The sequence below is a fragment of the Leptinotarsa decemlineata genome, unplaced genomic scaffold (genome assembly GCF_025532065.1).
Source record: "Leptinotarsa decemlineata unplaced genomic scaffold, Ldec_3_MD MMD2_tig00000035_RagTag_RagTag, whole genome shotgun sequence".
NCBI lineage: Eukaryota > Metazoa > Arthropoda > Insecta > Coleoptera > Chrysomelidae > Leptinotarsa > Leptinotarsa decemlineata.
The window spans coordinates 14,677,523-14,693,368 of NW_027412540.1; the positions used below are offsets into that span (position 1 = coordinate 14,677,523).

At 35.1% G+C, this 15,846-nt stretch overlaps 2 long non-coding RNA genes across 2 annotated transcripts in view; both read right to left on the reverse strand.

Annotated features, from left to right (window-relative positions):
• The window catches only part of LOC141481028 (uncharacterized), a 338,121-nt gene that overhangs the window by 831 nt on the left and 321,444 nt on the right, over positions 1-15,846 (reverse strand). Inside the window, exon 2 of the long non-coding RNA XR_012464705.1 lies at positions 4,031-4,088. This is a non-coding gene — a long non-coding RNA (uncharacterized lncRNA). The remainder of the gene's footprint in view (positions 1-4,030; positions 4,089-15,846) is intronic.
• On the reverse strand, positions 14,174-14,869 carry LOC141481145 (uncharacterized). Its single transcript, XR_012464765.1, has 2 exons — positions 14,583-14,869; positions 14,174-14,527 (listed from the first exon to the last, which is right to left on the reverse strand). It is a non-coding gene; the product is annotated as an uncharacterized lncRNA (long non-coding RNA).

The following is a 15,846-nucleotide window of genomic DNA, read 5'->3' on the forward strand; positions in this document are numbered from 1 at the left end:
ATGAGGTGATCGGGTAGTCAAGTTGCAAGATTCCCACCTTGATACCCACGACAACCTTCCCATATGAGGGTTTTTGCACAAATTGTGCAAATTGTGCGTCAGGTGTAGCTGACGTGCAAAAGCCGTGCAGGGTTTTTTCGCCACTGGTTTTGGGGAAACCTCACTTGAGCGCAAACGTTTGCTAACCTGTTCATGGAGGGTTAGTTCCCTCACCTGAGACAGATCCTGCGTACGCCGCAGCTCTCGCTCCTGAACTAAATTTACAGGGAGGTCAATTGGAGTCGTAAACTCGACATCTATCTCCTCTGTAGACTCGCTCCTGAACTAAATTTACAGTGAGGTCCGTTGGAGTAGTAAATTCGACATCCATCTCCTCTATAGACTCACTCTTGAACTAAATTTACAGGAAGGTCAGGTGGAGTCATTAACTCGACATCCATCTCCTCTGTAGACTCTCTCCTGAACTGAATTTACAGAGAGGTCCGTTGGAGTCGTAAACTCGACATCCATCTCCTCTGTAGACTCGCTCCCGAACTAAATTAACAGGGAGGCCCGTAGAAGTCGTAAACTCGACATCCATCTCCTCTGGAGACTCGTACCTGAACTAAATTTACAGGGAGGTCATTTGGAGTCGTAAACTCGACATCCATATCCTCTGTAGACTCGCTCCTGGATTAAATTTTACAGGAAGATCAGTTGGAGTCGTAAACTCGACATACATCTTCTCTGTAGAATCGCTTCTGATCTAAGTTTACAGGGAGGTCAGTTGGAGTCGTAAGCTCGACATCCATCTTTATAGACTTAGCGCCAGAAATAATTTTTCAAGTTTACTTTGTCCATAAAGGTCCCACGAGTAGCTAGGGAAAGAAAGTCAGTCACGGCAGAGCCCCGCATTACCGTGACCAGGCGATGCTACGACGAGAGGGCGCCCGGTATCTCGAAGGTTCCGTAGAGACAGCTGATAGGCTCAGTGTCATTAATTCTCTCGGCACGGATACACACACCTTAGGATTTAGCCATCGTTGGAATGCCATTCAGTTAGGGAATAACAGAACCACAAGTGATTCTGTCATTCCCGAATCCAGCGGGGCTACGTGGAAGCAGGCATCCGATGGCCGGTTTGCTCAACCCCCATGTCTCAAGCCGATGCACTCGCCGAGTGCAATAGGATTAACTGATGAAACTAATAATGTACATACACAAAATTAGTATCATCATTTTTTAGTCGCGTTTCACAAAATAAAAGATTATTTTGTGCTGGTTCGATTCTTATAATACTATCAACAATATACAGTGTGTAAAAGAGAAATGAAATAAATTCATTATTTCGGTTACGGTACATAATTTAACCAAATCCCAAAACACATCGAATGTAAACTAAAATTTGATAGTCTACAACGTAAAAATGCCACCCCTACCTTCAACCCCCTTCGAATGACGAGTATAACCCCCAATTTTTTTATTGGAAAATAAATTTTTGTGATATATCGTTCGAAAGGTCTATTCATTATCTATTAAAAAATGTTATCGCTTTCAAAATCATTGCAACAATCAAGATAAAATAAATTAAAATCATGTGGTTACCAAAATTCGATAAAATACATTCAAAAACTAAAATGCAATGCAAAACGTAATGAAATGTAGGATGCGAAAATGAAACTATGGATGTTAACGAAGTAAATGTTCTTCGTTCTTCTAGGTCATTTAGTTTTGTACACATTGCTCTTTACATATCCCCATAAAAAGAAGCATACCGCAGTAGTCCAGTTGAAAATTTACTTATCGAAACAGGAGAACAGCCTATTGATCTTTGCCGTGAATATATGAATGCTGCAAGAATCCCTGATAATATAAACAACCCGGCTATCTCAATACCTTCAGTAACAGATTTCGCCTTCTCTTCGATCAAAGTAATGAAGGTTACCACTCGATGAAAAACTTTCAAAAATTCCTAATAATCCTGTAGTCCCTAATAATGTCATGTCACTTGGTTTCTGCTCTCCACCACCATGGACCATAAAGATCCCATCCTGTAACACCCAATTCTCCGCTCGCAGGAAAAATGATATATTATCACACCAAGTTTTATCCGAAACAATTTCTCTGAAATAATCTCCAACTACAAGGAATGCAGTCGCCTGTACACAGATGCTTCGAAATCTATAGATTGTGTGGGAGCAGCCGTCATCACAAAATATACGGAGCATGCTTACTTAATTATACACGATCAAGCCATAGCACACTGTGAAAGACTGGAAGGCAACTCTGTTGTTATCACCGATTCCCTCAGCGCAATTCATGGAATCAGACAGTTATACCCAAACAATTTAATACTTCTTCGTGTAAAGGAAATGGTATCCAAGCTAATGCAGAACCAAAAATGTATTAAACTAATCTGGATACCTTCCCATACTGGAATCAGAGGCAATGAGAAAGCCGATGCAGTCGCTCGCAATGTTAGTTACTCCCTCCGCAACATTGTTTGAACAAATTCCCCACTCACATTACTTTAAAATCATAAAGAAACTAATAGCGAACACTTGGAAAGAAATATGGATGGCCATGGAATCAAATAAATTACGTGAGATAAATCCCTACATGCGCTTCCAGAACTACCAATCAGCCCAACGAAGACATCAAGTCATTCTTACTCGCCTCAGAATCGGACACACAAGACTAACACACCAACACCTTATGAAGAAAGAAGATGCTGCAGAGTGTGATATTTGTGGTGTGATCAACAGTGTGAAACACATTATCCTGGAGTGCCCAGTTTTTTATTATGAAAGACAAGAAGCAAGACTTCCCAGTGATCTCAATTCTGCCCTAGACGTGTAAACTTGAACTCTTTAGTAACCTTTTTGAAATATATTCATATATTACATAAAATATAATTATACCTAATTGTTCCTCCGCTAATAACCCTTCGCGGTTATTTTTGAGTTCATCAATCATTACATCGGCAGCTGCTTTTTTTATCTGCCCCACATGACCAAGTTCGCGAAACTGCTTCTCTATTTTGCTTATTGTTCCATGAGAAATCAGCGGTACATTAGTAAATTTCTCTACTCAAACAAGTTTGACTAGAGCCTAGATGATGACAGCACGACCAGCTGTCGAAAGCGCTCGCTGATAATTAAATAGGAGATATAAAGCTTCAAATCCTTTTCGTGACTCATATGAATAATAAAATACTGCAATATATATATATATATATATATATATATATATATATATATATATATATATATATATATATATTAAAATATTAAAACCCGTAGATGTTACACTGTTGACAGAATATGATCTACCGTAGTCATTAAACTGATGACAGCTAAGTGGGATTTTACGAGGATTTCTCGGTTAAGAACTCAAATTCCACAATTCAGACCTTTTTCAATTTCTGTACCATATGTTACAAGGCCAATAAAAATATTTCAGACGAAATTTCAGATTTCTTACATTCACATACACAAAGTTTCAGTTAACTATGTGACGAGGTTCATTTCTGAAATATTAGCATCACCTGTTTCACCCCCACGAGTTTATTCGAGATTGAGAATCATTGGCCTGGTAGGAATACTGATTTTTAAAAAAACTTCTGGGCGATAGAAATAATTGAGAAATGTTTAGAGACTCTTCAAAATGTTTGTGTGTCGGTTCGGTATCAGTTTAGATTGAACTGCAATGTTTATAATAAAGAGGTGAGTTACTTACTAATAGGGTTGTTGAATCTGAATTCATTGAATACAGATTCATAATTTATATTTCTTTTGCGTAAGTTTCGAAATGTTCTGCAATTATTGACTTGTTTGGATCCGCTCGTTGAAAGGTAGAACGTCGTTAATCCTCAGCTCGCTGAAGTTTCGACGTTTGAGGGTTGCCGTTCATAGGGGAACCATAACTGGTTATCGGAAAAACAGATTTTACCAGGTTTTACCAGATTGATAAATTGATCTCATTCATCAACAATATTTCATTCACTCATTTTACAAGTTTAGAAAATATAAAACAATTTCGTATTTCTTACCGAATATAAAATGCAAATATGAGATCCAATTGAGAAAAGATCACGGGAGGAAACTCACCTGAAACAAAGAAAAATATATCATACAGATTTCATGATGAGTTTGAATTGGGCTAGTATCTATCTAATAGCTAATAAGGTGGAATAAATATGAAAAATTTTGATATCAGCAATCGCACACACTTTTTTGAATTGTTCAATTTTTCCAATGTGGTTTAACAACCTCCTAGTAATAGGGGAGCCCAAGGGGGGATTTCGGGATTTACTAAAGCGCGACAGAGCAATATACAGGGGGATACATTGTACCCGGTTAAGTACCTCCACCAAATATGAGCCCGTGAAGTATAAAGGATCAAATTAGTAAAAACAATTGATCATCAGAAATTCTCGAGGTTGGGTGAGTTAATTACATGCTAAAAAGTGTATATTCCAGTAATCTGACAATTTGAGAGTGGCGTAAAGAAAGGGGAGGGCAGCAAAGTTGTAAAAAAATAACGTCATTTCGACATTCTCGAGCGTAGACGATTTTTTTTTATTGTGAAGGAAATAATTCAAGGAGAATGAAAAATATATAATCTGACGATTTCCGCAACTCGAAATAACAAAAATTCGTCGATAAAGTCTAATGCGTGCAGCTGTGTAATACCTATATTTCCCTCTCCGAGTTTCTATTCCTCTTTCACTTTTTCTCTCTCTATAAGTCTTTCACACCGTCCCAACTCTGAATTATGTTGCCATGACGCCAGCACAGCTGATCACAGAGACTCGTTCGTGAAGACGATGAAGATGATGATTAATCAATCATTTGATTATAAAAAATTTAATTTTTTTGAGCTTTTTTTTTAAATTATTTTCTTATAAATACAAGTATTCTACTTAGAAAACATAAACTTATTTTTTGGCATGCTATTTCCTGAGCTTTTCAATTGATTAAGTTCAATGATTTAGTAAAAATGAATGAAATACATTTTTTTCGTCAGATTAGGCGAATCCCTCTAGATAATCGTCAGATTATGAGACAGCACGTCTAGAACATAAACATGAACGATATATATCTTAATCTGACGCGCTTGAGTATTTCAAAATGGCGAATTTTTTTTGCACATTATAATCATGACCGCGAGTTTGCGTTAGATCGAAATCGTCAGATTATGGAATGAGAGCTTTTTTTGTTGCATTTAACACTCCCTTAGAAAATCTAACGCGCTCGATTAATTTTTTTTCTTTTCACTTTTAACCCTTACGTACAACCACCCGCATCATGCAAACGATCAGATTAACTTACGAACATTATTAAAAATACGTAGGACATTGATGCTATCAATATCTGACGCGCTCGAGTATGTCCATGCAACAGTATTTTTTTACATATTTGAAAATCTATAGCCGCTTCCCCCACCGATGAAAAGGTATATATTATATAACTTTTTTTTCTCATTATCTAAGTTTTGCAACCTAATATGTCTTCATGACGTTCGAGTAAATCCCCATTTTGCATCGTGGGCTCCCCTACTATAGTAGTAGGAAACAGAAACCGGAATCAAGAGCACAGGCCCATATCAGTTCTGTGGTCTCAACCGTGTTAGGAATCACACGTTAAAAGGTAAGACCCCGTTAGTCCTTAGCTCGTACAAGTTTCTCAACTTCTGAGAGCTGTCGTTTGTATGGGGGCGACAGCTGATTAAAGGAAAAACAGATTTTTTTTTAAACTGACCCAGAAAAAGCATTTTCTTCGCAAAATATCGATTATATTACAATTTTCGTAAAACATTTGTAGTGAATTGAAATGATTAAAATATTTGATAAAACATTGTGCATGATGAATATGTTTCATATTAGATCATTTTCTACAAGCTGATAAGAGTTTTGTTTTTTAATTATTATTGTAATCTTCAATTATGTGAATTCAAACTAACGTTATTCTGAATAAATATTGAAGACATAATTTCAAGAAGGCAAGGAGATCTACTACTTTGATACTTCATGAAACGTTTTATAAATTATGTATTTATGATCGTTATCTTAAAGTCTATAATATGTGAATTATTTTTCTCGTACTAAATGTTTGGTGAAACTCTAAACATCATCTTTGAACATCTCTTTGAGTCGATTAAAATGTCGATTCAATGAAAATAATGACCTGTATGTGATTATGATTATCATTTGAAAGACGTTCGTTCTAAGATGTTTTACGGTTATTGTTATGATTCGAATATTCATCACTTCATCTTCTGATGCCGCCAACTTGGTTAGTGAAACGTGCGTCGAGAAAGTGTTGCAATTCTGGTGTTTGGGAACAGAACTTGTTCTGGATTCATTTTACGCCAGAGGTGTCACAGTTCTACCTTTCATCAATATTATTTCAATGATGATATTATTATTATGGTAATGAAAATATGAATCGAGCAAATAGTTGAAAATTAAAGTTATCAATATCAAATATTACTATCATTAGTCCATGACAGAAAGCAACATTTAAACTCCCAAGTTATAAATCTAATATTCTGTCACGTATGCAGATTCAGTTGAAGAAATATTTTTTCCGTTCCCCAAAAGGCAAACGAATTTTTTGCCTGTAGAAAAGTATGTGTTATGGAATATATTGTCTAGGTTATTTAGCGTTGGATTCGAATTAGTTTCAGATAATGAACATGGTTGTTAGCATAACAAGATTATTGAATATAAATATTGCGAGAAGCGGTGACATGTGAGTAATGTCGTGAATGATACACTGGTAAGTTATTTTTTTTCTTGAACATATTCTTCATGACGTTAATGTGACGCTGTTCACCATTCTTTCAATTTCCATCACGTTCAATATATACTTTCCTGGACGTAAATATCATTCAGGTTGATACAACTGGAAACCGGGACTTACCGCCCCAAAAGAAAAGTATTATTGAAACGTTATCAGAAAATAAACGTTTGAGTACACAAATAACTTGGAAGTGATTCGGTTTAATGAAATGGTCTAATCACAAGAATCCATAAGATACTCAAGAAGATTTGAAATGGACTTGTTTCATGTTATGAAAAATGATACTGGTTTGCTTATAGACTGATCGAGTTAGGGGTATATTATATACTTATCAAGCCTAATCGGTCCCGAAATCTCTGCAGGAAAAAGGAAAATTCGAAAAGCAAGAATTTAAATTGGCCGCGTGTCTCTTGACCAATAAAATTGACCGTGTCTGGAGCGGAGTTGCCAAGTGTATTGGTTTTCAATATCCAATCACAGATCTGATGATCCAATTTGACAGACGCCATTTTTGTTGTTATTGTTGCCCACTCAGTGTGAATACAACTGTTACAATTATCTAATTAAAGAAAGTTTTCTGTAAAAGGTAGGTCTCGGCGGGTACCAATTTTGAAACATATTCCGCTGCATATTCCGTGTCATTAGTTTACATTCCGAAACATATTTTTTCAGTTTATTTTTGGATTGATATGTTCTGGAGTAATTCTACATTTCACTATACATATTTTTGCTTCACTTTTCAGTCACCATACTGCTCCTTGGCCGAGATGAAATAAAAATTAAATCAAAACTTTTCATCCTTCGATAAAAGACAAAGTCTGAAATGAATGTCATACAAAAAAAGGGGACCTACCAGTCAGCTTTAACAAAACTAAGCTCAACATTCATTTTGAAATTATTTTAACAATAATACAAAGTTTGTGGAAACCATTGACACTAGAAAGAGAACATTGTCGCATACTCTACAGGGGGCGCTGGCTGCCTGGATGACAATATGGCTAATATAACAGTAACGTTGAATTCCTTATTTTTGGTGGGTGGCATGAATGCATAATTGATTTATTTTATTAGGGTTAATGAGCAATCGAAAACCATTTGAAAATGCAGCTCGTTTAATTCTATTTAGAATCATATTTAGATATAACTTTTGTACTATATCAGTTATCAAGGCAAATATTAGTGTCCATTTTTATGCTCAATTCGTGAATTCGAGCGATCTCATTATTGTATATTCATTTGTTTGCTGGCTTTATTCTTAAAAATAAATTAATGAATAATTACAGAAAATTTTAACTGATCGTTCATTTTCTCAGGAAAATGAAGTACCCATATCACAATTTATTGGTTTATTCAGCATTGAAAATGAATATCATATCGAATCTATTCTGCTTGTTTTTGCAACATTAAGTTTCAACTTTTTCTTAGCTGACAGCTCGCGTAGGAACAATTCGTTTTTTCATCGAGTTTAGTTTGTATGTTTGTATGTTTCAAAAGTGTTTTAGTTTGTATGTTTCAAAAGTGTTTTAGAGATATATTTAAATATTAATATGGTACATTCTTGTGCTGATTTTGATTGTGCGGAGAGACACAAGAAAACAAAAAGCGCATTGGTTTATAAGTGAGTTATTTCATATAATGAGTTTAGGTTCCCAAGGGATCAGATGACGAGAAAAAAATGGGTGAAAGTATTGACAAGAAATAACTACAATCCTTCCAGTCTTCCAAAACTTTATAGAAATCATTTAAAAAGTGACTATAAATGACAGGGGAACTAAAATATGGAATTTGATGACGAAGTTTTTTATTTCAACTTCAAGTATTCTCCACAGACAGTATTATCTGGAGTTGATCCTGTTACTGAAAGTATGAAAGAAAATTAATTAAATTTTATCATATGATTAATGGTATTATTACCTTTTGCTTTTGTTGGATCAGTTCGAGTACAATCGATTCTGGCTATACTTGACCTCATTCAGCCTTCCTCTCAAGTTTTGGAAGATTCAACAGATTACCCAAGCAAGGTATATACAGAGGTATGTATGTAGGAATCGTTATTTTTTATAATAAATTGCAGTTGTACGCTATATTTTTTGATTTTCATAACTATATATTATCAAATAATGCATAAAATCATAGTTTAGGTAAATATTTTGTGACTCGAATCGACTTTGTGTACTGATTTTAGATATAGAACTTATTTCCAAACATGATTTTTCGTGTACATTTCATTCCATGTGGAGAATTTTTCATTGATTCAAACGTTAACGGGTTCATATACACTTCCAAAATTTCAAAAACTACACCTCAACGATTTGATCTCCACAAACTTTTGTGGAGTTTGTTCGTTACCTCACAGATTTCGGAACTATTATTTTGTTATATCCCTTGTGACTCGATAAGTTTTCTAGTTTGAATGGGCTTACCTTTACTCCTATTACAAAATATAAAGTAGGAAGATTAAAGAGCATCTCCAATGCAGCTATTGGTATATTTTCTGCTTTCTTTTTCATCAAAGTAGCCAGTCTCTGCAACATCGAAGTCTGCGGTTGTTTGTTATATACACACATCGGAAAAGTCGAGGGATATTTTTATAACATACTAAATATCATAAAAATGAATGCATGAGGTCGTTTAATTTCGATTAAGTTGGTGATACTGTCAGAAATCGACTGCATGAAGCAGATCTCCACAACAGAAGGCCACTTAGATGTCCACCTTTGTCGAGAGGCAATCGCGGTAGAAGATTAGAGTGGTGTAAAGAACATCAAAACTGGGATGCAAATGATTGGGCCACAGTTTTGTTTACAGACGAATTCAGATTTGGATTTCATCCAGATTCTCGTCGAGTAAGACTGTGGAGACGACCTGGAAATAATGAACGTTTGAGACACGTCCAGGAAGTCCACACATACAGAGGTGATACATTAATGCTATGGGGGCGGAATCATGATCGGCGGCAGAACCGATCTCGTTTTTCCAAATTGCTCCCTCACAGCTCGACAGTACCTCGACACCATTCTTCTACCTATCGTCCGTCCGTTTGCTGGTGCTGTTGGTGAAAACTTAAACCTAATGCACGATAATGCTCGTCCACATGTCGCGCGTCTAGTGACTGACTGGCTCACCAACGAAGGAGTTGATGTATTGCCATGGTCAGCACAATCACCGGACCTGAATCCCATCGAGCATGTGTGGGACATGCTTCAACGAAGAATTACTCCGCATATGGGGAACATTCACACAACGTTTCAATTGAGAGAGCTTTTAATCGCTGAATGGGCAAATGTACCTCAACAAGACATTGACAATCTCATTTTGTCGATGCACGATAGATGTAGGGCCGTAATAAACCAGCGTGGAGGCCATACTTTGTACTGATTCCAATTTTTTTTGTATTATTTTTTTTTTCGGGGTGCCAAAGAAGAGCCATATTTTTTTTTAGTTTTGCTTATATGCGCACTCAGTATTTTTGACCATTTAATGAATTTTGTTGTAAGTTACATTCGTTTAATAATCACCCGTCAACTTTTTTTTCCCTAAAGCGATCTAAAAAAAAATTATTGCCATTTTCAAAAATATCTCTAGACTTTTCCGATGTTTGTATTTAGCCATCAGACCTTATTTGAATATGTCATTATGGGGTCAACCATCGTGATAGAGAGCCACTACATCGTGTCTGGTTTTAGCCACATGTCTTTCCGTAGATACGTCTGGACAGTATCAGCAGTATCTCTGCCTTTCCTGAAGTGTTGGTTTCAGGTTAGCCTGGGATCTGATATCACTCCCAGATATTCGATCTTTCCTGACAGATGCATTTCTTCATCTCTCTAGAGATGAAGCCTTCTTTTTCGGTTCTCATGGTGAATGCTAGTATCGAATTCGTTGGGTTGTTCAGCCCTCCTCCATCGTTCCATCTTATAATAATATTTATTTTGATCTAGACTACATAGTAACTCGTCCATTAAAAGTTTCCGTAACAGTGGGCAGAGGACCCCCCATGAGAACAATTTTTTGCCACTCGTGCCACTACTGCTTCATGTATAATAGTAGTGTACAAAAATCTTCTGAGTATGCAGTCTATCCACCTGTAGCTTGTGTCGTTGATCCATCTTCTCCTTGACGCCTGGATGATTGATTCTAGATACGTACTATCAAATATGTTATCAGTATCCAATAAAACCGCAAAAATCACTTTTTGTTCTTGTGAGATTAGTATCTTACCTTGTACTTAGATATCTCAAAAAAATCTTTCATTATTGTTAACATTATTTGCTAGATGAGCAGCTGGGAGAAGCTGTGCTTTCTTATTCATATATTTGCAGATACATAATTATCACATTGGCTCATCGAACAATCCTTACTGAATTTACTATTCATAACGAAGGAACTACGGTCTCTCATGTCATTTATCAATGTTTTCCTTAAGCAAAGTGGTGTTTTTACCGATTTGAAATTGTTTTGGCGAATTTTTGTACACATGCTGATAGATGTTGCAAGAATTAAAATCTGTCGCGCGTATTTCATTCAATTCGTGGACCATAATTTGGAAAATAATCTTTCATCTGATACGAATTCAGATTGAAATCTGAAGTTTCATTTCGAATTGCCAACTTGTGTCACTTGAGGTGTGCTAAGCACCTCTATTAATGGAATGCTGAAGTTTATCGGGTCGCATTATAATCTATCTATCAAGGTCATGAGTTTTTGACAAAATATTTTACTGGAGAAGAAGACTAAGTGGTTTTCCCTAAGGTATACCGTTTTGTTCCCCCAGCATGTTTTGTTACCAGGTAGCATCGAGCTCACGGTTCCGTTATGATTCCGTTTTCTCTTCTCAAAAAAGTTGGGTGGAACAACTAGCATCACATCATGGGGACAATACGTATCTTTCCTTGTTAGTTAAAAACAGTTATTATTTCCACTCAACTTATTGAAAGAAGATGAATGGATTTATGAGTTCATCTGATGAAATGTTTAAATAATTGAATCGACTACCGAGAGAAAACCACGATAATTATATTAGCGTTGTTTTCTCATCTGAAAATATAATGCGAAACCATGAATGTCGCATTAATCCCGTTCTTTGTCATGAATCTCGATAATTACAATGCAATATGTTGATTCCCAATTTATGCGAAAATGATGTTATGAATGTTTAAATATGAATTAAAATGAGTGAGCTGCGCTTGACATTATGACATTATGAATTTAAACGAGTTGATTTTGTATATAGAGCAATATTTAGACAAAGTTGCTGTTTGAATATTCATAATTACATCAGAGGGATTTATTTTGTTATATACATAACATTTTACCAAAAGTGTATGTATGACGTCAAAGAATTGATGAAAAACAAACAATCATGCAAAATAGACATACTACGAGGGCTGTTGAAAAATGAGGTGACTTTTCTTTTTTTCAAAAAATATTTATCTATTCATCAATTTCTATTTTGTTTCCTTCGAAGTGATCCCCCTCAGATGCCAGCGTTTCTTTCAGTCATCAAAGTAGTTCTGATATGGTATGTTCTTGAGCTCTGTCATGGATCTTATGCGACGCTTTTCTTATCAAAATTTAACAATTCTGGAACGAACTTCGCTGCCACACCTTTCATACCCAAAATAAACGAAAAAACTGCCATGGCATGAGCCGATCGACATGCCGATATCCTCACCAATATTCTATTAGTGATTCGACGAATCACGATAACAATTTTCTTGACTTCCTCAACGTTTCCATCGACTGTTGATGTACCTACTGGGGCGTCCAGGGTGAGCGTCGTCATTCACATCTTCTCGAGCTTCTGTGAAGAGCTCGTACCACTTGTAAAAATGTTTCAGACTCAGAGTACAATCACTGCATGCCACTGTCAACATTTCAAGTGTTTTTGTTGAACACATTTTCTTCTATTCGATCGAAATAACGAACAGAAGAAGAAAAACTGATTCACATCAAGCAACTGGAAAAGCCATTGAAGGTGAAAAACTGTGAAGTGTACTGATTCATTATACATATACATATAGAAGTGTACCTACATTGAAATGATGATAATCCATTTTCAGAATAACAGTTGCATTCACTTTGAAATTCAAAATAAAAAGTCACTATTCTTCACGAGAAATTTCCTAAAATAAATACTCAAAAATACGCAAATTTCATTTGCATACTGCTATTCCAAAATTTGCGTATCTACATCATTACATACAAAAATAAAATAACTGTAGGCCCAAATTATAACTAGGTCAAACCCACCATCATGTTTAGCATAATACACCCAACGTACAAAAAAGCCTTCCATTCTCGATTATACTTTAATGTTAAAGGAGTCTATAAGTGATCGAAACCGAATTTAACTTTAGCTATCGAAAACATAAAATATAAAGTTTCATGTTTGTTAACAGTTCACTTTCAACGTTATACTTTTATAGGAGAGTTTTCATGAACTTCATTGGAAACGAAGTGTTCTGTTGGAAACATGAACGACACAAAATATTTCAGTATATTCTTCGACACCATCGGGGAACAATCATTTGGAAAAGTGTTATACTCTCAGTCATTTGATTGCATACAAAATTTAATATTAATTCAATGAACTGAACATTTAGGAGCTTAAATAATATGAAAGATACAAAAATTGGGAATAAAAACGAAGAAATTGATAAAAATATAAAATAATGTAAACAACAATGGAACAACGTTTCTGTACATGGATATCTCGTGAATGATAAGAGATAGAGTGTGTCGGTTAAACTGTGGCAAAGTTGTGTATTTTAAAGACCTATTCAATGATGTAAGAAAATCGAATATAGCTATTTTGGTTCTGGAGATATACAGGAAAAACTAAAAAATCTCAAATTATTATCTTACCTGCATCTTCTTCATTCGCAGACATATTGAAGATCTGTCCATGAATCTTTTATTCAGCGTGTTATCTGACTTGGAACACCCCAATCTTTGAATTTTCGAATACGGACCAGTATTTTTTGTTGAAGTTTTTGGATCGTTGGCGTTCACTTCATACTGATAAATTGAATTCAATATTATATTTCGGGATATTTCCGTAATATTTTATTATAATTCGGTAAATTATTCCTTTTTAAATTGCGGCCCTGGAAATTGGTTGACTAAGTTGAATAAAAACACAATAGCAACTTTCACGTCTCCCCATGTACCGTAGAGTTTTTCGAGCGTTTTTTTCCTTTTTAGGTACCTATTCATATTTTTTCACATTCCCATTGCACTGAGCGTTTTCTACAATGAACTAAGAGAACATTTTATGATCATCTGAAACATATCTACAATAAATAGATTATATGTGTTTTGATGAGCAGAAAAAGGAATGATAGCAATAATTACATCCAAAAAAAATACCATAAATGTTATGAAAATTGAAATGAAATAATTTATATACACAAAAAAATTAATTGTACAATAAATGTTCGAATTGGTGTCTTTTCATTTCTAGACATTTTTGAACTCGTTTTTCATATTATTTTTCACCCTTCATACACTCCTTTGCTGTATTATTACGAAAGCATTCAAAATCCTGTTTTTCAAGTCTTCCATATTCTATATCTCCCTGCCAGCGTAAATCCTACTTTTCAATGTCCCCCATAAAAAATAATCGAAAATATTAAGATCTGGTGACCTTGCAAACCATTTTATTGGTCCATTATTTGCTATGCATCTGTCAACAAGCCAAATGGAAGCAATATCCAAGTTTCTCTATCCAACAAGTGATTCTTAAAGATAGAAAGATCATAACACCACATTTTTGCTAGTTACTATAATACTTACCTATAAGTTGCTGATGTCTTTAGTTACTATTTTAAATACCGATGAAATCTCAGCAGAGTATAAGAACAATTTTCGATAATATTTTGACATTTGTCATATTTGTTGTATATTTTTTGAGTTTATTGATGTAAACATGATGTTTATTATGAAAACCATAGAAACAGTTATGCTACAGCCCAACGGTATATGGAAATTCATTCCGAAAGGCGTCAACCGTATGAAACTTTGTTCCAGAAATTCGATAAGCCTCGCAAAAGTTGTGGTACAGAACTCTAGCCGAAATAGTTTTAAGATTTAAGAAAGTTGTTGAGAAAGTGAGTTTTTTTTAATTTCAATAAACCCTCAGTAATATCACTGAATTTTAGATTAATGAAAATTCATCGAAATCATCAGTACAAATTGCAGATAAATTGAATTTGCCACAAACAACAGTTTGGCGCACTCTCAGGAAGCATAATTTTAAATGTTACAAAATTAAAACGGTTCATAAAATATATCCAGGAGATCCCGAAAGAAAAAGAAATTTCTGCAACTGGTTGCGTAGATAAATCGTAAGAGATGGGAATTTTTTGAATAACATCATTTGGACCGATGAGAGTTGTTCCACAAATTGCGGTAAATAATGAACATGTCTGATCTCAGACCAATTGAAATTATTTCAGAGAACTTCGTAGGCAAGTGCGATTTGGATTTAATGTATGGGCAGTAATTTCTGATAATAAAATTCTTGGGCCATATATTTTCCAGGAGACATTGAGTGGCGAACGTTATTTGCAATTCTTAAGGACCACCTTCACTGAATACCTCGACGATATTCCAATAGGTAGGTTGAATGGAGTCTGGTTTCAAAATGATGGAGCTCGTCCATATTGTATGAGAGATGTTATTCAGTTTCTGAATACCACATTCAACAACAGATGTATAGCAAATAATTGGCCAATAAGATGGCCTGCAAGTTTACCAGATCTTACTATTTTGGACTATTTTCTATGGAAGACATTGAAAACACGATTTACGTTGGCAGAGAGGTAAAAAATGTGGAAGACTTGAGATTGAGGATATTGAATGCTTTCGTAACAATGCAGAAAAGATGTGTATTAAGGGCAATAAATAATATAAAAAAAACCAGTTCGAAAATGTCTCGAGATGTCTATATAAATTACTTCCTTTCAATTTTCATTACAATTATAGTGTTCGTTGCGGATGTTATAATTGCTATCATTTCTTCATCTTTTCATATCTTTATTCTTATCGAAACAGATAT